The sequence below is a fragment of the Crocuta crocuta genome, unplaced genomic scaffold (assembly GCF_008692635.1).
Source record: "Crocuta crocuta isolate KB4526 unplaced genomic scaffold, BGI_CrCroc_1.0 scaffold196, whole genome shotgun sequence".
Taxonomy (NCBI): Eukaryota; Metazoa; Chordata; class Mammalia; order Carnivora; family Hyaenidae; genus Crocuta; species Crocuta crocuta.
The window spans coordinates 4,829,795-4,850,958 of NW_027531026.1; the positions used below are offsets into that span (position 1 = coordinate 4,829,795).

A 21,164-nucleotide genomic window follows, 5' to 3' on the forward strand; every position below is an offset into this window, starting at 1 on the left:
GGGGAGGGTTGCACGAGCTGAGAGCATAGAAGTTGATAGGCCAGATCACACAGGTACTCATGGCTGGGTGTGAAGACAGTACGTAATTATTCTAAGGGTAATGAGAATGCTTTTTAAGCTCTTTTTATAAAATATTTATTTATTTACTTATTTATTTCACAGTGAGAGAGAGAGCATGAGCAGGGGAGGGTCAGAGAGAGAGGGAGACACAGAACCTGAAACAGGCCCCAGGCTCTGAGCTGAGCTGTCAGCACAGAGCCCGACGGAGGGCTGGATCCCACAAACCGTGAGATCATGACCTGAGCCGAAGTGGGATGCTTAACAGACTGGGCCACCCAGGCACCCCTATTTATTTATTTTGAGAGAGAGCACAAACAAACATGTGAGCAGGGTGGGATAGGGGGAGAGAGAGAGAGAGAGAGAGAGAAAGAATTCCAAGCAGACTCTGTGCTCTCAGTGCAGAGTCTGATCTGGGCTTGATCTTACCAACGGGGAGGTCATGACCTGAGCTGAAATCAAGAGTCAGATTTGACTGAGCCACCCAGGGGTCCCTTTAAGCTTTTTATATAGAGTAGTTACATGAACAGATGTGCATTTTTAATCTTTGAGGGGGCCAAAACTCAAGTTTGGTTTGGTTTGTCTTCAGATGCCAAAAGAGTAGCACATAGTAGCATATAACCTGTTGCTATTAAAATAAATGCCCAGCATCACTCTGGCTGCTGTTTGTTTTTTATTTTTATTTTTTTTAATGCTTATTCATTTTTGAGAGAGCATGAGTAGAGGAGGGGCAGAAAGAGAGAGAGAGGAAGACACAATCTGAAGCAGGCTTCAGGCTCTGAGCTGTCAGCACAGAACCCAACACGGGGCTTGAACTCACAAACTGTGAGGTCATGACCTGAGCCGAAGTTGGACGCTTAACCAACTGAGCCACCCAGGTGCCCCTGGCTGCTGTTTAGAAAATAGATAAGGGGAGGTGGTACCACGAATGAAAGTGGGAAGACTTACTCCAAGATGCTATGTTCCCAGCAAGAGATGGTGGCATTTTGGACAAGTGGCAGTGGTAGAGATGGGGCAAAGAAGACAAGAGCCATCATGTGTTTTAGAGATAGAATAATTGGATAAGTTATTGACTACATGCAAGGAGAGGAAAAGGGAAAAATTAAAGATGCCCAGATTTTCTTTGAATCACCACGTGAAAAGGAACATAGGAGAAGACCTAGGTTTTAAGGGATAGAGTAATCAATTTTGAAAACTTTTAATTTGAGGTGTCTATAAAATTGTCAAGGTGGTTCAGGCGTGTTGATCGAAGCAGTTAGGTATACGGGGGGGAGATCACAAGACAGAATTGGGATGACAATATATATGAGGCAGTTGTTGCCACGTGTGTCATATTTACTTTTTGTGATAAATGTGAATTCAGTACCTATTCTATGCCAAGAACTGCTCTAGTCACTGAGACTATTAAGAGAAAAAAGGTGAGGTTTCATAGATGAAGCCCTTTGAAGATTTGGTACTTATATGAACCAGAACATACAGGTAGAGAGAACAGGAGAAAGCGGAGTGTCTCAAGAAGGTGGTAGTCATGAAGGTGAAAATAAAGGCTGAGAACAAGCCATTCAAAGATCTGGAAAAGTGTGCTCCCGACCAGTTGCTAAACTGCAAAGTTCCTGGAGGAGAAGTGAGCATCATGTGCTTGGGGAGAAGTGAGAGACCTGGTATGGCAGGTGTGAAGTCAACAAAGAAGGAACTAGAAGAAAGAGGGGTATGAATCATATAGAACCTTAGAGTCCATGGAGTAGTTTCTTGACGTGTGATGGGTGGTTGTTAGAGGATTTTGTACAGGAAGGGATGTTCTATGATTCCCATTTTTCAAAACCCTTTTGAGCTTGTAGAATCTAGTGAGGAACAAGGAGATGCATCAAGAAACTACTAGAATCCTCCTATTCCTACTTCAGCGCTATGGGCTAAATCAACGTCTGACCCAAAATGTATATGTTGAAGCCCTAGCCCCCACTGTGATGTTAATTGGAGATGGGACTTTGTGGAGTAATTAAATTCAGATGAGGTCGTGAGGGTGGAGCATTTAAAAGAATTAGGATTTAGAGCTCTTTTAAGAATAAATACTAAAGAGTTTGCTCTTTGTCCCTGGTGTGAAGACGTGACACCAAAGAAGCCATTGGCAAGACAGGAAGAGGGTCATCACCAAAAACCTGGTCATACTGGCACCCTGATGTGAGACTTCCAGCCTCTAGAACTGTGGATTTTTCCACATGCTCTCTAAGCTTACTTGCCTCTGGTATTTGTTATGGCATTCTGAGAAGACTGAGAGAGTCAGAAAGTAAAAAATGACCTGTGCAGGTTAGTAGGGCCTATCTCTTGCTGAGTAAGCTAATCTGGGCAGAGTTCTAGTTTCCAATGTGAGCAAAGTAGTTAGTTTGCCTGGCAAGAGCAAGGAGTTACTGTGGCTTTGAATGAGCTTGAGCTCTTGAACAACGTAGACAGGAGAACAGCTTCTGGGCTCTGGCAGCTCCTTTCCATCTGTCAATTTCCCTATCCACTCATTTTCTGTCTCCAAAGAAGAACAAGCCATAAAATGTAAAGAGAACATTTCCACAGGTTGTGGAATTAGTTCTCTGAGGACACGAACGACTCCATCTGCTGGTATTTATTAGATCCCTCAAAGCCAGAAACATCTATTGATGAGTGGTAGCCAATGATATGCCATCGCAGCCATAGTGCAGTGTCGTAAAATGGTTGCCTGTCATCAGGGTTATGTTGCAATTGCTTCTCACTGCATTGAGCACATGAAAGGGCCATATTTCTACCCATCAAACAGACTTCTGGTGCTGGAGCTCCTCAGAGATACCTGCTGTGAGTGAAAGGTAGTACTGTGACAGTTATTATTGTCTGGAGAGTGATCTCACAGACAAGTGCCAGCTGCCTGTCCCTGTCTGGGACTGTGTAATAGAGTGGGTCTAAATCAAACTGAAAATCAAATCAGTTAACTTTAAATTATTAAAATGTTCCAGTGAAGCAAAACTGCTAGCAGACTGACTTGTCCTGTCTAATTTTCTGATCATACTTTGGGGAATAGGCTGCCGTGAAGCTACAGTGAGACATATTAATGTTACCATTCCAGACTATTCCTAGGATACAAGTTTCACAGCAGTGCATTCAGTCAGTGTGTATTTTTTCTTCTGAGGAATGCAGAGGCCTGAAAAAAAAAAATAACAACTCATTTTTTGTTGGACGTTTGGACCCATCCAGTTTTATTTGTCAAACTGGATCACTGAAGAAAAGCGTGCTACCCCCACCATATCAAATGAATCACAAATGATTTCTAATTACTTCCCCAGGGCTGCGTCAAAGTGGCCCCTTTGACCATGAGAGTGAGAGGTTATTAAGCCTGCCGCCCACATTCATGGGTCACCTCAACCTAAGGAGTCATGATCAGAGGTAGCCAAGAAGCTGACAACTAGCTCCAAATAGAGGTTGCTGCCCCAGCCTTGGGTCTCCTGGTGAAATCTCCAGAAAACCTCAAAGAGCCTTAAAATGCAGAGCCTCAGTTGCAGCCTAAAACTGCTGTGAACTCGTGATTGCACCCCGGCGTTACTGTGTCTCTGTTACTTCCCAAACCATTTGTTCAGGGAACCCACTGAGATGGAAAGTAAACTTTCCTAATGCTGCTCAGACTTAAGGAGTGACAGTGACAAAGGTGCTCAAGTTTTTCTTAATTTTAGTTTAAAAAAAGAAAAGAATAGGTTTAGATTAGATGATCAGAGATGATAGTGCTTAACAAATATCTGTATACTTTCCACCTTCCCCAACCTCCCTGGCATGTCTGGGCCATGTGATTAGCTCTGCACATAGGACAAGGGCAGAGGAGTGTAGTCACTTCCAGGCTCTCCCCTGTCTTCCTTGTGGTGGTATAACAATGGTACAAGTGACCACATATGTATCAGACCAGAAAGGAAGGGAGAAATATGTTTCTTTGTTATATTAAACCACTGAGGTTTTTGGAGTCTGTGTGCTGTCCCTCCCAGCACTGTTGATCCTGACTGTATGGACCAGCCTTCTGGCTACCTCATGGAGTTGGTATTCAGGCACTGTAACTTGGTGTTGAGCCAAACTATTTAAGTAGTAGTCTTACCATTTTCAATTAGTGGTGATGTTAAGGCTTGGACTACTGGGCAGGAAAACTCAGTTAAATGCTTGCAGTTAAATGCATTTTGCCTTATTGACTAGACACATGAAGCAATGGGCTGAAAATTGGGTGATACACCAAAAAAGTATATGTGACATTCATAGGAGATTCTGTAAGAGTCAAGGGTAAAACAGTCAATAAATGAAACAGTTAAATAACAGTGGTTCTCACAAAGAAATTCAAAATCTAGGAAGACCAATGTGGGTTGAATTTAACCTGAAGAATCGTCAGGTACAGTCAAAAGCATAGCCCTGAATAAAACAAAACAAAACAAAAGAAAACAAAAACTAAATGGTTCTGTGATTCCAAAGAAGAGTTTTCTCTTGGGATTTGCTCATGTTGGGTGCTAACTCTTCATTTTTTAAAAAACATAATTTATTTTCAAATTGGCTAACATATAGTGTGTACAGTGTACTCTTGGTTTTGGGGGTAGATTACTGTGGTTTATTGCTTACATACAACATCCATTATGCATCCCAGCAAGTGGGTGGTAACTCTTGAAAGCTGATAAACATAGGGATCACTGTCTCCATATATTCTCAGGCTTTAGAATGGCTTATAAGTCTTTTAAAAATCAAGAGCTTATCTTCTCATCAAAAAACCTTCGTTAGGGGCACCTGCCTGGCTCAGTTGGAAGAGCCTGCAACTCTTGATCTCAGAGTCGTGTATTCAGACTCCACATAGGGGTAGGAATGACTTAAAAAAATAAATTTAAAAAAAATCCTTACTTTACACCATAACCTCTCAAAAGATAATAATGTAACAAGGGCAACTCAAAAAGAGCAAAATACTAACAGTCTGTTGGGGAAAAAAGTCCACTATAGGGGTGCCTGGGTTGTTCAGTCAGGTAAGCATCTTACTTCGGCTCAGGTCATGAACTCCCCATTCATGATTTAGAGCCCCACGTCGGGCTTTGTGCTGACAGCTTAGAGCCTGGAGTCTGCTTCGGATTCTGTGTCTCCCTCTCTCTCAGCCCTTCCCCCGCTCATGCTCTGTCTCTCAAAAAATGAATAAACATTAAACAAAATTCAAATTTTTGTTTATGTATAAAAATTAATATAAAATGCCAAGCCAAGAGGTGCTTAGTTTCTTTCATTCATTGTGTCCATTTTTTAAATCTTTATGCTTTAAATCCTTACCATCAGTATTTCACTCTGAAGGATGGGTGCTATTTGTCCAAATCATACTTTCCTTATATGTTCTCAGAAATCAATAATCCCCTTGGAGCATCTCAAAGGAAGGTTTTTTGAATCTCACTTAACTTTGCTGGTTGATTTTTGTTGTTTACTGAATAAAATATATATTACCTGTATAAATGATATTAATTTTGTTCATTAAGGGTATTATTGACATGGGAAACAAAGGCAAAGGAAAAGATTGAATCTTTCTACTTACAGCCCATTGACAAGTCCTTGAGAGAGGCAGAGTGACCTTTGCAAGCTCAGCTGTCTTGATGATGACGCTTTGCTAAGGGGCAAGAGGCAATCTTAGCTTAACATTATTGCGACCTCCAGAATCCTGTATGTCATCTTTAACATATAACAATTCCTTTGGAAACTTTTGTTTATCTCAGTCCCCCAAGATTTGTTTATCTCAGTCCTCCAAGATCCGTGTTAGCAATCATCCCTTAAGCATAGAGCCCACTGATACACCTCTGAAGGGTCTCATGACTCAGGTTTTATTAGACCGTAATAAATTACCTTTTTCTAACAAGAGCTAACCCCCTCAAGGTTCTGGAAACCTTGTTTCCAAGATTACTTAGAGACCTACTCCATTCCTAACCACCCCCCATCCGACTACCCCCCCATCCCACACCTGCCCAGGCTCAGTCAGTTAAGCATCCAACTTTGGCTCAGGTCATGATCACCTGGTTTGTGGATTTGAGCCCCGAATTTGGCTCTGTGCTGACAGCTCACAGCTCAGAGCCTGGAGCCTGCTTCAGATTGTGTCTCCCTCTCTTTCTGCCCCTCCCTCACTCATGCTCTATCTTTCTCTTTCTCTCTCTCAGATAAACATTAAAAAGCAAAACAAAACAAAATCCAGGGCAGCTTTTTCTGCCTGCAGGTCCTACCCCTGTGCTTTACTAAAACTACCTTTTTACACCAAAGTAATCTCAAGAATTCTTTCTTGACCATTTGCTCCAAACCCCAGCATTTCCACATTATCATCACATTTCTTTTTTCTTTTTCTTTTCTTTTTTTTTTTTTTTTGGAATTGTGGAAGTCTGTATCTATATAGACTTTTTTTTCCCCCAGATATTATCTCACAGTAGTCCAATAAGGAAGTTTATTTGTTATTCCTATGATGCAAATAGTGAACCTGTTTACATTTAGTATAAGATAAGGACTCCAGTATTCTCTGACTCTCTGTCCTTTGTCACCTCTTGTTCCACCAACATTGACAACTAGAAGAACACCCATCTTATTAAATGTCTACTTGAACAAAGCAGATAGGTAGCAGATAAACTGTTTTAAACATAGAGAAGTAGAGACAGAAAAGTGTTTTTATTGATGATTGAAATATACAAAGTTAGTGGCATTGGAATACCAAATATTTCATTTAAATTATAAATTACAACAGTGTTCTTAAGAGAACTGCTTGTAAAGTTGGACTGAAACAGCATATATCCACAGATAGTCTAAAACTGTGTTGGTTTTCAGATGAGTCCCATGTATCTAGTCAATCAGTGCTTAATACGTATATTGTGTTTCTATCTCTCTTTCTAGGTACTAGTAATATTAGTGATCCTATTGGTTTCGGATGAGTTAGTGCAGAGGGGACTTTCCTTGTGGAACTCTTAGACATGGTTTCATTTCAGTGCCGAAGTACTAGTAGCTGCCAAAATGATTCTGAGCAATGGAAAATGGCCGCACGTGTACCTCATCACTCATCTAAGAGTTTGCCTTTTATACACAGGCTTTTATTTTCCTTCTAAAGATTGAATTTCTTTTGAGGCATAGTTGATCCATGGTGTTACGTTAGTTTCAGGTGTACAACACAGTGGTCTGACAAGTCTCCATACCAGCTGTGCTCAGCACAACCAGAGCTATCATTCTCCCCAGGCTTTTTCATCTTCAGTGTCTTCCCCTTCATCACAACCATCCCCAATCCTTATGGACATTTTCATATGTTTCTTCTTTCTAGGAAAGTCTTTCCTCTGTCCTACATTTGTTTCAATCTCCAGCCATTCCACAAAATTTCTAAAAAGAATAGTGACATTTGATGGTTTCATATCAATGCCTTCCTCTCATGCACCATAATCTGACTTTCATTCTTGACACCATTCCACTAATCTTTTCCCCAGGAGGTCTCCAGGATTTTGTGTATCAGCCAGTATGGCAGCCTCTGGGTCTTACTGTTGCAACATTTAACGTGGTTGGTTGCATGCTGTGATTGCACCGTTCTGGACTCGGGACATTCCTTCAGAAGTGCGTTCTTCCTACTCTGTCCATTTCTTTTTTTAGTTGGTTGGATGCTAAAATGTCAGTGGCCCCTAAGCTTCCATATGTGGCCCTGCTTTCTGCTTACACTGAAAAATCTATGTTGCTTTCATTCAGGCTTCTACTGGGACCTCTATATACTGTTGAAACAATGCAATTTATCCCCACTTTTCTGATCTTTGCCAACCTGAGCCTGCATTTCTTTCCAAATGAAGACTCACATTTTCCACTTGGATGTACCTTCGTCTCCTCATTATCAGCATTTCTAAGACCAAACTTTTCCTTGCTCCAAATTTTTCTTCTGTGTTGTGCTTCTCTTGGATGACTAGCATTACTGTGGCCCTACATACCAAAGATAACCGAAATCATCTCTGATGTTTGCTTCTACCTAAGGCCCCTCTTTAATTTCTCAAACTCTTTCTCAAATTCTTTTGTTTTTTAATTTTTTAAATGTTTATTTATTTTTGAGAGAGAGCAAGAGAGCGAGCTGGGAAGGGGCAGAGAGAAAGGAGGACACAGAACTTGAAGCAGGCTCCAGGCTCCTTGCTGTCAGCACAGAGCCCAATGTTTCTCAAATTCTTGCCCTCTTCTTTCTTTCTTCTGGCTCCACTCTAGCTTAGACTCTCACCATCAGTGTCCTGGATGATCCTGAGAGCCTCCTAATGTGTCTCCCTGCTTCCAACCTTTCCTAATCTGGCACATCCTTATGATGACCCATAAGCATTAAAACTGTTATCTCTCTCATCAAATATTAAGGTTGAATTCATTGGGAAAGCTCATCACCATAACATTTTTGGTAGGAAACCCCTCCACCAGCACTGTTTGGTTAAAAGACTACATAAAACCTCATCTGTTTTCCACATAACTTCTGACCAGAGGAATATTTGTAAAGTGAAAATATGTTCCATTACCTCCTTGCTTAAGACTCCATAGTGCTATATTGTCTTCAGACTCAAGGGAGGGAACACAAAGGTCTTATCTTCTACTCCATTCTCATTTTCCCACCTATCTTATTTTTCTGCTAATTTGTTTTTAAGTTCCAGAGACCACTGTGCTCTTTAATAACTCTGGGGCTTGTATATTCCATTTTCCTGCCCAGAATGCCCTCTGCCTGCCTGTTCTTTGCCTGCTAGATGTCCATTGCTCCTCCATTAGTTTGCTTCTGTCTTCCTCTCTAGGCTCATGTCTCCAACATTCTCTTTAAAGTAAACCCTTCCCAAACTTCTAATCTCTTGAAATTACTCTTTCCTGCTTGGGAGCTTTTGTACCTGAAATTCTGCCTTGAATACCCTTTCCCTGCTTAGCTTGCCTGACACTTAGCCTTCAAAATTCAATTCAGATGTCATTTCTTCTACGCCTGACTCCCAGGCCATCCTCTGAACTTGGATCTAGCACGTTGTACCACTACCAAAGCACTGTACTGTGTACTGCTTATTAAGTATAGTTTCCTGTTTGAGGTTTACTACAATGTATTAGTTAGGGCACTAGAATCTATTGTAGTAGATAAACCCCTACATCTAAGTCGCTAAATGCAGTAGAGATTTATTTCTTGCCTCAGTGAAGTCCAAAAGAGATGTTTGTAATCGTCAGGTGACTCTACTCTGAGCACGAGCTGGGTCTCAAGTTCCATCTGGCGGCTCAGCCAGTTTCAGTACATGTTTACTTAGAAAAGGGGAAGGGGGCTCCTGGGTGGCTTAGCTGATTAAGCATCCGATTTCAGCTCAGGTCATGATCTCATGGTTTGTGGGTTTAAGCTCCATGTTGGTCCCTGTGCTGACAGCTCAGTTCCTGAAGCCTGCTTCAGATTCTGTGCGTCCCTCTCTCCCTCTGCCCTTCCCCCACTTGTGCTCGCTCGCTCTCCCTCCAGCTCTCTCTCAAAAATAAATAAACATTTAAAAAAAAAAGAAGAGGAAGAAAAAAATAAAAAGGGGAAGGAAGTGTGGTAGGCCGGGCCTGCTACTGTCACATAGGACTTACGCCCTAGGCCCCTAAGCCACCGGGTTCAGACATGGAACCACACCTAAATGGAAAGGCTGGGAAAGTGGTCTAGCTGTGTACCTGGGCAAAGAGCAAATGACTTGATGAGCCGAGCAGTCATCCAGTCTCTGTGAGAGCTGGACACTGCCTTTATCTAACACCAGGTGCTGCTCATATTCCTGACCTCTAGTCATTGAAGGAATGAGTAAATGAACGATAATAGATCTTTAAATTCTTAGCACTGAGCAGACTATTCCTATAATCCATAAAATAGCCCCTAGAGAATCTAGGGAGATTCAGAGAAGGACCAGATGAGATTCTTAAGAAATTGAAAATGAAGTCTCTGTGGAACAGTTAAATGTTCTGGATTGCTCTTCATGAAATAAAATAGCCTAAGAAAAAATTCATCATAGTCTTAAAAATTATCAAAGTCTAGTGAAATTACTCAAGATATTACGCTTATTCCACCAGCAAGCTTTGTTGGTTGGTTGTTAAAAGGTTTTGTGAGATATAACTAGGGTTTCTAACAAGAAACAGTATCTATCATGATTTTTTTAAAAATTTATTTCTAGGAGAGTGAGAGACAGCGTGAGCAGGGGAGGGTCAGAGAGAGAGGGAGCCACAGACTGAAAGAGGCTCCAGGATCTGAGCTGGCAGTCAGCACAGAGCCCGACGTGGGGCTCGAACCGACGAACTGCGAGATCATGCCCTAAGCGAAAGTCGGACGCTTAACCGACTAAGCCACCCAAGCGCCCCTCTATCATGATTTTTAAGAACTTTGTAGGCTGTATGAGATTTGCTAAAGAAGGTCATGATATGGAAATCTTAAGTAATACCTTACCCATGGATCTTTGGAAATACAGGTAGGGAGATACTTATCTTTTTTTTTTTAATTGTAGAAAAGAAAGTTAACCTTTCAGATTAAAAAATAAAATCTGAGGGGCACTTGGTTGGCTCAATCAGTTAAGCATCTGACTTCAGCTCAGGTCATGATCTCCTGGTTGGTGAGTTCGAGCCCTGCATCGGGCTCTGTGCTGACAGCTCAGAGCTTGGAGCCTGCTTCAGATCCTGTATCTCCCTCTTACTCTGCCCCTCCCCCATTCACTCTATCTCTCACTGTCTCTCAAAAAAAAATTTTTTTTAAATTTTATATTAAAATCTGAAATAGGAATTTACCCTCTTGATGCTATTTAAAGATTACTTTTTCTGCTTACTTTTACTGTGTGCAATAAAAGATGAGAAAAGTTAGGTATTATGAGTTAGGATAGAATTTCTACATGATTCTCCCTAGCAGTTCTTTCTCAGTTATGAGAAGGTTAGAAGAAAAAGTGCTTGATATCATGGCTGGTTTAATTCTGAGGTGGCAGTTTTAGTCCTAGAAAATGTCTTTCTCTAAGATCATGGTCAGATTTTTAGAAAGAAGCATTTTTTTTTAATATGAGAGAGAGAGCGAGAGCATGCAGCAGCAGAGCGGGGTGGAGGTGGCGGCAGAGGGAGGGAGAGAGAGAGAGAGAGAGAGAGAGAAAGAATCTTAAGCAGGCCAAGCACAGAGCCCAATTAGAGTCTCCATCTCACGACCCTGGGATCATGACCCGAGCCAAAATCAAGAGTCAGACACTCAACCAGCTGAGCCACCCAGGTGCCCTAAATATTTACCTATTTTAAGAAATTCTGGTGCACCAGGTGATTTAGTAGGTTAAGCGTCTGACTCTTGATTTCAGCTCAGGTCATGATCTTTCAGTTTGTGAGTTCCAACCCTGAGTCTGGTTCTGTGCTGGCAACATGGAGCCTGTTTGGGATTTTATTGCCCTCTCTCTTTGTCTATCCCAGCTTGCTCTCTATCCCTTTCTCAAAATAAATAAAAGTAAACTTAAAAAGAGTTCTTACAAGAAAAAAAATTTTTACCTTATAATAAAGTAATGGGCAGACTATAAGGGGTGAGAAATTAATATAATTCTAGCCTCAGGTACACATAGATCATTCACTCAATGTATTTTCATTCACCTCTGGGAAATTCTATGCTCATTATAGGGGTTATATTATGTTCTATTATACTATTATATAGGATATGTATAGAATATTATATATAATAAAGAACAGGATAGATACAATCCCTCCCTTCATGGAGCTTAAATTATAGCAGGAGAGACGTATATGAAACAACTAAACACTCGTGGTTGGGGTGGTGGAAATCCTAGGAAGAAGTACAGAAAACTGATGGAAACTAATCAAGGGAGACTGTCTTAATTAGGGAGGTATCAGGGAAAATCTTTAAAGTGCTATTGAATAGAGCTCTGGAGGATGACTTGGAATTAGCTGAGAGAAAGCTGGGGCAGGGGGAGAGCAGAGTAAATTTGTTTCCAGCAGAGGAGTTTCTTTGTTCAGAGACCCAGAGAAAACCAGTATAGCTGGATATGGGCTGAGAGAGGTAGGCAGAGTCCATAAGATTTTAGGCTTTATCTTCTAGAAATGGCTGAACACAGAAGGGATTCAAACAGGGAAGTTAACTGATTTTGTTTGTGTTTTGTATCTTAGCCCATTCTGGCTGATCCTAGGAGAATGGTGTAGGGGCAAGTTGCTGGGGAGACAAGACCTTTTACATTGGCTCATAGTAAATGATGATGGGGTCATAGCAAACAATGGCTGGGTTCACAGTTTCCTTCTGAATTCCAGAAATTTCTCTTATTTTCCTATGAAATTGGCTATGGGTTCTGAAGGATATTTGTTATATTTTCCCAGTGTTTTTGTTTGTGGAATACTTAGATCATAAGTCTACTTAAAAGTCTTTGCATTTTTGGGCACCTGGGTGGCTCAGTTGGTTAAGCATCTGACTTTCAGTTCATGATCTCATGGTTCGTGAGTTTGAGCCCCATGTTGGGCTCTGTGCTGACAACTCAGAGCCTGGAGTCTGCTTTGAATTCTGTGTCTCCCTCTCTCTCTGCCCCTCCCCATCTTGAGCTTTGTCTCTGTCAAAAAATAAATAAGCCTTAAAAAAAACGTATGATTTTGTTTGAAGAAAGGATTTCACACTTTATAAATGTGAGAATATTGAGACCTAGAGAAATTGTAACTATTCAGATTCCTCTAGTGAGCAGTAGAGCTGAGGTAGCATCCAAGTTATTTGCTCTGTCAGTTCTGTTCTCATACAATAGCGGGTGGGGGTGTGGAGGGACCTGCCAACTTTCTTTTAAGGCAAATATGGTACCTGCTTTGGTCAGATGAGCTTTCAGGACTCAGCCCGTGGCTTCAGAAAAGCCTAAATTGGAGCATTTATCTCTCAGCCCTCACAGCCTAGTGAGGACTTTGATGATACAAAGTCATAACTCTCATGTACGGCCTATTATATTTTAAGTTCATAACAAATCTAGACATTTATTCCTCATTTGCAGTGCTTTTTCAGTTCAGTGAAGAACATCTAATTTTTAAAGGCCAAGCTGTAGTACACCTGGAGCTGATGGAACCAGAGAAGTGTTTCATCAAGTCAAACATTACATAAGATTAAATTTCAAAGAGAGTAATACCCATTTTTATGTTACATGTAAATACTGTCAAGCCAGCTTGAAGCTGCTTCTTTTTTTTTTTTTTAATATTTTTATTTATTTCTAGGAGAGAGAGAGACAGTGTGAGCAGGGGAGGGTCAGAGAGAGAGTGAGTCACAGACTGAAACAGGCTCCAGGCTCTGAGCTGGCAGTCAGCACAGAGCCCGACGCGGGGCTCGAACCCACGAACTGTGAGATCATGACCTAAGCGAAAGTCGGACGCTTAACTGACTAAGCCACCCAGGTGCCCCTGAAGCTGCTTCTTAAAATTTAGTGTGCTTAACAAAAGTGCTATTTTAAATTACTATACAACACATATTGTATTTAGTATCAGGAGTCCCTTGCCTATTTGTGCCCAAGTGGTCCCTAGGAATGCTGTCTGCTCTGTTCCTCAGCATTGCTAACCAGGCATCTCTTTTTAGGGCAGGAAAGTGTCAAGACTTGGATGGGAACAGAGGTGAAAAAAGGAAAGGGAGTCCTCTTCCTCTTAAGGAGGGAAGAGAAAAAGTAGGTTAAAAATAGAAAAGGAGGGGTACTCAGGTGGCTCAGTCGATTGAGCATCTGGCTTCAGCTCAGGTCATTCTCTCATGGTTCATTAGTTCAAGCTCCACATTAGGCTCTGTGCTGTCAGTGCAGAGCCTGCTAGGGATCCTCTGTCCCTCTCTCTACTTCCTCTGCGTGCACTCTCTCAAAAATAAATAAATGTATAAAAAATAGAAAAGAAAGAGTATCTAAAGGATAAAGGAACTGGAGAAAGAGGAAGGGGATGGCAAGAATGGATAGAGATGGGAGGCAGAAGGCTGCAGAGAGAATAAGATACATCTCATATGTCTTTTCTTTCTCCAGACTCTCAGTTGTCTTCTCACTTAGGAACACATTCAATTTAGCTTAAGTGAAAAAGAGAAGTTTATTGGAAGGGCACAAAAAATATCTGATACAAAACACAGACCAAGGAGGGACTAGCAGATAAAGTAGCAAATTGAGGGGCAACCTGGGGGGCTCAGTCGGTTGAGTGTCCAACCTTGACACAGGTCTTGATCTTGAGATTTGTGAGTTCGAGCCCCATGTCAGGCTCTCTGCCGTCTGCTTGGAGTCTGGAGCCTGCTTGATATTCTGTGTCTCCTCTCTCCATGCCCCTCCCCCGCTCACACTTTGTCTTTCTCTGTCTCTCAAAAATACATGTTCAAAATGTTTTTTTTAAATTTACATTTAATTTAAGACCAAAGGTGAGCCTTCAAAATATTTGTGCTGTGTTCCCCAAGTCCTCAGTTTGAGCACATATTTACCTTGATAATTTGTTACTCATTTAGCTGATCTTCTTGAAACACATATAGTCAATGAAAATACCAGCTTAACCAATGAGAAGCCTACAGAAAAATGCACATCAGTCCCAGCTGTCTTCTCTCCTCTGTGTCTGATTGTTAATGAGCCCCAAGAGTCTTTGGTTTTCAAGGGGCTAGGTGGGAGCCAAAAGAAAGCAATTTCATTTTCAAGTAAGTGTATCTTTCAGTAGAACTTCAACAAAGTAAATATCCTCTGGAGCTGGTTTCATAATAAGTTCCTCTTATGAAGACTGGCTCTAACCAGTTCTTGGGAAATGTGCTTACAGACAGGGATTGCCCAACTGATTTCAGTAGACAAAAAGTACATAGGGCAACGGAGGTCATGCCAATGAATGTATACCCTATACACATCTTTATGAACAGACTAATCTACTAAGCAGTGCCACATACTTGTTATCGGGATTTAGATAATATCCTCCAAAGAGCACAAGGCGTTCTTCATAAAAACTTAAAAGTAAACAGTGTTGTTCATTCTTTTCCTGCTGGCAGAATGAAAATTACCTCTGTGGGGGTTAACCATATAGATAGCTAGAGGAGACAGCTGCCCACACTGTTTAATTTGAGGGGAGCCATAAGGTCCTGACTGTTGGAAAATAGTTTCCCCTTTGATTTCTCAGAACATAGCCTTCTCCATATGCCTGGCCTCCATTCCCACCATTAGTCCAGTGAATTAGACACTAAGTAGAAGAGTTATCTCTGGTAAAGTCATTCTGAAAGTGTACACTTAAGTGATCTGTGAGGGGCATTGTTCCCCCTCCCCACCCCCCACCCCCACCTATTTATACAGTGATATGTATTTACTCATTGATGTAGGTTAATTTACCTGAATTAATTATCAGCTTGGAAAACAAGTACTGGGATTCTGATGACATAAGACATAAAGTGGTAATTTTTTAATGAGAGGTGAGGCATGGATTTCATGGGCTATTGCGCAGAATCAGCAGAGCTGGTTGGAGCCCAGCAGAGGGCACCCTAAGAAACCAGCGCAGGGACACCAGACACAGGAGCAGTAGAGGCAGATTTACTAAACCGAAGCTTTTTCTCCCATGTAATTTTGGCTAAGCCAGCCCTTCCTAATCACCACAAAGCAAGTCAGACAACTTCAAGGTTAGCTGGTCCTACATAGACTGGTCAGGAGGCAGCAAATTATTTCTGAAATAATTTTTATTCTGTAAAGTGCTAAAGTAACAATAATCATCATTATCATCATTGTCATCATCACCTACACTCCTGTGAGCCATATGTAACTTCTCAATTGCCTCTGGTAGAATCAGTCATTTTCATTCCTCCTGTGGGTAATATAAAGTTGCTGGCAGTCACGGAAACCATAAAGATCATTAGAAAGGCACAGGGGGGAATCAGTACTGATGAGCACAGTCACATGGTGGTTTTAGGTAACATCCTCACTGGTTGTTCCATAATGTAGATTGCTGGAAAGGCCACCAAATTACTTTTCTTTTTGAGACTTGTTTGCTCACATAGCTGTAAGGGCTTTATAGAAACGGACAGATGGAGCCAGATTAGTTTTTAGAGAGCCAGAGGATACCCTATCTGTATAGCATTCTAAATTGTTTCTTCAGTATGGAGTTCACTTTAGATTCACAGCGATGATCCCAACATAGAATTGAGGGTATGCTTGTACTATGTCAAAGAGTAGGAAGTAAGCTTTGAAAAAATATCATAACAAATGAATAATCCAACCCCAGTTATGTAGAGCAAAATAGGAGGATCCAACTTAACTTATGTAGCCAATAACCATGTTCCTTGCCATCCCCTCCCCCAAAATAAAAAAAAATTAACAATGATCCTATTTTGCAACAAAAATAAATATAAAAGTATTAGGCTCTGATAAGAAAGAGAATATAGAGATGGTCAAGGCCTAGAATTGTCTCTGTTCTTATCACATCTTTTGTTGTTGATCTCTTCCCACTATTCTACAAGTAGCCTATGAGTACAGAGCCAAAGTGCTTGGGTTTGGTAAATGCTCCACAAACACTGATTTAATGAACAAACCCAGTGCACTCCCTGGGGTTGAAGTGGACTTTGGGGTGATAGCCCTATGAGAGGTACCAAGAGAAAGTCTAGTCAGGACAATGGAACTTGGTGCCCTATATGTGTACTTAGAGGCAACAGCTATCAGTGATGTGCAGCAAGAAGTTCTGGAATGTGCCAACAATCAGGTGCAGAGGCTCAGAAACGAGAAATCTGCAAGGGGCAGCACACACAGTATATGCATGGAAAAATAAGATCAGGACAGTCTATCAGCAAGTAGTAGAACACCAGCATTGGGCTGGTGTCACGGAAAGATAATAGTCATTGAGAAGGCATCCACATGAATGAGGTAGAGGCCAAGCTCTAGTATATAAGGTTATCAAGATAGGACTTTAGATATTTCTAAAATTAGAAGCTTACAAAGTTAGGATAAATGGGAGAGAAAGTTTGGTTTCCTTAACAAGACAAGCAATAGTAGCAGCCTGGCCACAGGTGTTATTGGTCCATTTTACAGACGAGGAAGGTGAGGCTCAGTGAGAATAAAAGCCCAAAACCATATATCTAATGTAAGTACCTGATCCAGGTTTAAAAATAAACCCTACCTGGGACTCCTGAGTGGCTTAGATGGTTAAGTATCTGACTTCAGCTCAGATCATGATCTTGCATTTGGTGGGTTTGGGCCCTACATCAGGTTCTGTGCTGACAGCTCAGAGCCTGGAACTGCTTTGGATTCTGTGCCTTCCTCTCCCTCTGCCTCTTTCCAGCTTGTTCTCTCTCTGTCTCTCACTCAAAAATAAACAAACATTAATTTAAAAAAAACCCTACCTAAGTCTAGAACCATTCCTCTTCCCCCCCCCCCCTCTTCATTTGGACCCGCAACTCTGAAAGTTCAGTTTCTGGCACTAAAAGTCATTCTGGCTTTGTAACTTGATTTTCACTCCTTGGAGCAGTGGACTGGAACTCCTGTCAGCCCTTAGATGATTCCAGAGCTGGGGATGGAGCTGAGTCTATAGTAGTGGTTCTTGACCTTGCCTGCACATTGGAATTATCTTTGTAGTGTTTTAAAAACATTGATGCCTGGATTCCACCACCAGAGATGATAATTTAATTGATCTGAGGAATGGCCTGTGCATCAGGATTTCTAAAAAAGCTTCCAAGTAATTCCTTTTTTTTTTTTTTAATGTTTTTATTTATTTCTAGGAGANTTCCAAGTAATTCTAATGTGTTGTCAAGCTGGAAACTACTGGTTACAAGCAAAAGTCAGGAGGGTTCAGCTGTTTGCGGAGGAGAGCTGTAGTAGCCAAACTTCCATATTTCAATGTAATAGGAAAAATACTAGAAGATTCGTGGGCTTATAGGCTTTTTCTTGGACAAGTACACGATAACCTATTCTTTGCTTTTCCAGTTTAACCTCCTAGAAAATATGCCAAAAGTAAACAGGTGTACAATTAACTTTGCCAGTCAAATGGTTCTGTGTTCTTAGATTCTAAGTGCTAGTTATGTGTGACCAAAGGCAAGGTTTTAGAGCTGGCTCTCCCAAATTGCTCATTACTATTCTATGCTTGGTTAAAACTCTTACATCATCCCACAGTGGAATGTGACCCAAGTCAAGAAGAAAACAAAAACATTTGCATTGCTTTCATGATTAGTAATGGGATTGTAGAGGGTTTGAGGTGTCTCAAAACAACTTGTACTTTTCCCAACCTATTTGATACCTGGTTCATGTTATAGTTACTAACCCCAATGCTCTCCTGTATGATACAGCAGATGTATAATTTTTAGATGTGTTAATTCCAAATGTGTAATTTGTTTGGACTAACTCCAAATCCTGAAACTCACTTATTATTTAAGGTACGTAGTAAATGCAGCAACTACGACAAAGCTTCTCCTCCAGCTTCCATTATCAGAATTCTTATTCACAGCTTCCTAATAGAAAACAGCTACAAAACAAGTACACAGTTGTCTATGGTGACAATAAATCCTGGGTCACCTGGGACAATCCTGGTTTATTCCTGTTGCATAATCATTAATAGAACTCTCTCTCTCCCTCAAAAATGGTTCAGGTTGGTTGATAAATCATTTGGCCTCTCAAGGTGCTTTCACTCAAGGTGCTTTCCCTCTACAGTTACTACAGGGAAACCTCATGATTGAATGGGGCCCTTTAAAATATTTAGAACACTCCTATAGCTGTTGAGGAAAATAAAGTCATCAAAATATCAATCAGCTGATCAACCTTTCTTCTTTAAAAGAAAAATAACAAGGGCAGCTGGGTGGCTCATTCAGTTAAGCCACTGACTCTTGATTTTAGCTCAAGGTCATGATCTCATGGTTTATGGGATTGAGCCTCACACTGGGGTCTGTGGTGACAGAGAGTAGCCTACTTGGGATTCTCTCTTTCCGTGTCTCTTTGGCCCCTCCCCTGCTTTATATGTTTACTCTCTCTGTCTCTCAAAGTAAATAAACTTTAAAAGAATAAAAGCAAAATAAAGATTTCTAACATATTCTTCTAATTAACTCCTTTAACACAGAAAATCCTATTAAACAAAGGTAACTTGTAAATTCTGCCTTAAGACCTGTGCTCTTATCTCTTCTGCTAGTAACTAATCAGTACCCTTGAACAAAAAGTCTCTCCTGATCCAAGTTTTCTCCTTTGGAAAAAAGAGTGATTTAACTAAGTAAGTAGTCTCTGTTATCTTTTTGAGTGACAGTTCTGTGTGTTTAGATTGCTGCTTTCTCAAAGCATTTTATTTAACCGACGTTTTGCTGATTACATACTTCCAACATTGTATTAAGCTAAGCTCACTGATATGTAAGACCAAATCGGTTGGATTTCCTTTATTCAGTATCTGGTTTACCATCATAATCTCTACATGTGATAATTAAATATTTTTGAAGATAGTCTTGATTCTACCAATATCTATTTAATATGTACCACCTATAAAACTCTGTGTCCATATGGATGCTCTGCTAAATTTTTACAGTGACATTTCATGTATTTGGCTGTTGTTCACTGTGGCATCATCTATGAAATATTAGGGTTATTTTGGAAAATACATGGAGAGCTATTTTAAGCACTTGAACATCACCTGTCTTATTCAGTATCTGGTTTATCATCATAATCTCTACATATGATAATTAAATATTTTTGAAGATAGTCTTGATTCTACCAATATTTATTTGGTAGTTATAAGTGTATTTTTTTAATGACACATGCAAAGTTTTGTGCATAAGCTTAAAATGATTCGATTTATTCATCTCCTTATTCAGTAAGCATGTATTAAATGTCCACTGTGTTCCTGGAGCTGAGTTAAGTTCTCAGAATACAACATCAAGGGGCACCTGGGTGGCTCAGTTGGTTAAGCATCCGACTTGGACTCAGGTCATGATCTCACGGTTCATGGGTTCGAGCCCTGTGTCGGGCTCTATGCTGACAGCTAGCTCAGAGCCTGGAGCCCGTTTCAGATTATGTATCTCCCTCTCTCTCTGACCCTCCACTGTTCATGCTGCTTCTCTCTCTCTCAGAAATAAATAAAACATGAAAAAAAAGAATACAACACCAAATAAAACCTGGTCTCTCAAGTAGTTTGCAGCTTAGTACACCTGTGCCTGTGGGATGCCTGGCACATCAGTAACAGGTTCAAGAGGAGGGTGCCAAGTGACATTTTGAAAGTGAAAAGGGACACCATTAATAGTTACTTTAGCCCAAAAGACATACTTTGGGACTGTCCTAGGCAATGCAGTCTGAGATTATTCTATTTAGGACAAAATACAAAGAGGCCTATTGCATCCAATTACCTCCATGTCCAACGATGGGTACATTAACCAAATTGGACTGCTTATAGAAAGATGGGTCATAGTTTAAACAATGGTAGTCTGTATTACATGGTATAATCTTGTTTCTTTGTTTTATTTGTACTCCTTAAAATTCTTTTCTAGAAGCATATTTTTATGATGCCCTAGTCAAAAACAAAAATGAAGATAAGTGAGAAAAGGTTTTGAGGAAGAATCCAAGACCATGAAGATCGTGACCTTTTACAAGTGCCTAACGAAACTAGAATCTTGGATGGGAAGCATAATTTGCATGATTTCTGACCTCAAATACTTGAATGAGCAGCTTTTTTAAGTAAGACGGTACAAACGCTGTACTCCAGAGAGCAGAACATAGATAGATGCATGTTTTTAAACTCCAGGGAGAAAAACTTTTAATTCAAGGAAGGCTTTTAACACTTTTTGGCAACAGAATAGATTGCCAAATGAGAAAGAACACATATTGACACAGGCAGTGTGTAAGTCAAAGTTCGGTGAGTCAGTAGTGTTGGAGAGGAGCAGGGTGCTCCATGTGGTGCTGGGCATTCAAGGTTCTCTGGTGAGGCGGCTGTTACTTCTTTCTGGCCAACTTCCCATTTCTCATTTTGGCAACAGCCTGCCAGTGTTCTTTGCTGAAACTCTTCTTTCCACTTCTGTGAGGTTTGAAGTTTGGTAGAGGTAAAATCATCCGGAGAATCCAGCAGTGACACTATGGTTCTAATACAGATATTTAGTTTTTTTCATACACTTGGACAAGAATGGCACATGGGTCATGCTAGGCAAATCTGAATCAGCCCTAGTAGTTTTTTAAAGAAACTTTCGGGGAAAAAATCTTTTTTTGACAGGATTTTTGAAAGGATAA

The 21,164-nt window shown here is 40.7% G+C and overlaps 2 long non-coding RNA genes across 3 annotated transcripts in view; one reads left to right on the forward strand and one right to left on the reverse strand.

Moving 5' to 3' along the window:
• The window catches only part of LOC144237316 (uncharacterized), a 50,108-nt gene that overhangs the window by 12,205 nt on the left and 16,739 nt on the right, over window positions 1-21,164 (forward strand). The gene's annotated exons all lie outside the window — the stretch shown is intronic.
• Window positions 20,691-21,164, reverse strand: part of LOC144237315 (uncharacterized) — a 39,754-nt gene continuing 39,280 nt past the window's right edge. For both annotated transcript variants that reach the window (XR_013336824.1, XR_013336823.1), the window contains one exon: window positions 20,691-21,019. This is a non-coding gene — a long non-coding RNA (uncharacterized LOC144237315). The remainder of the gene's footprint in view (window positions 21,020-21,164) is intronic.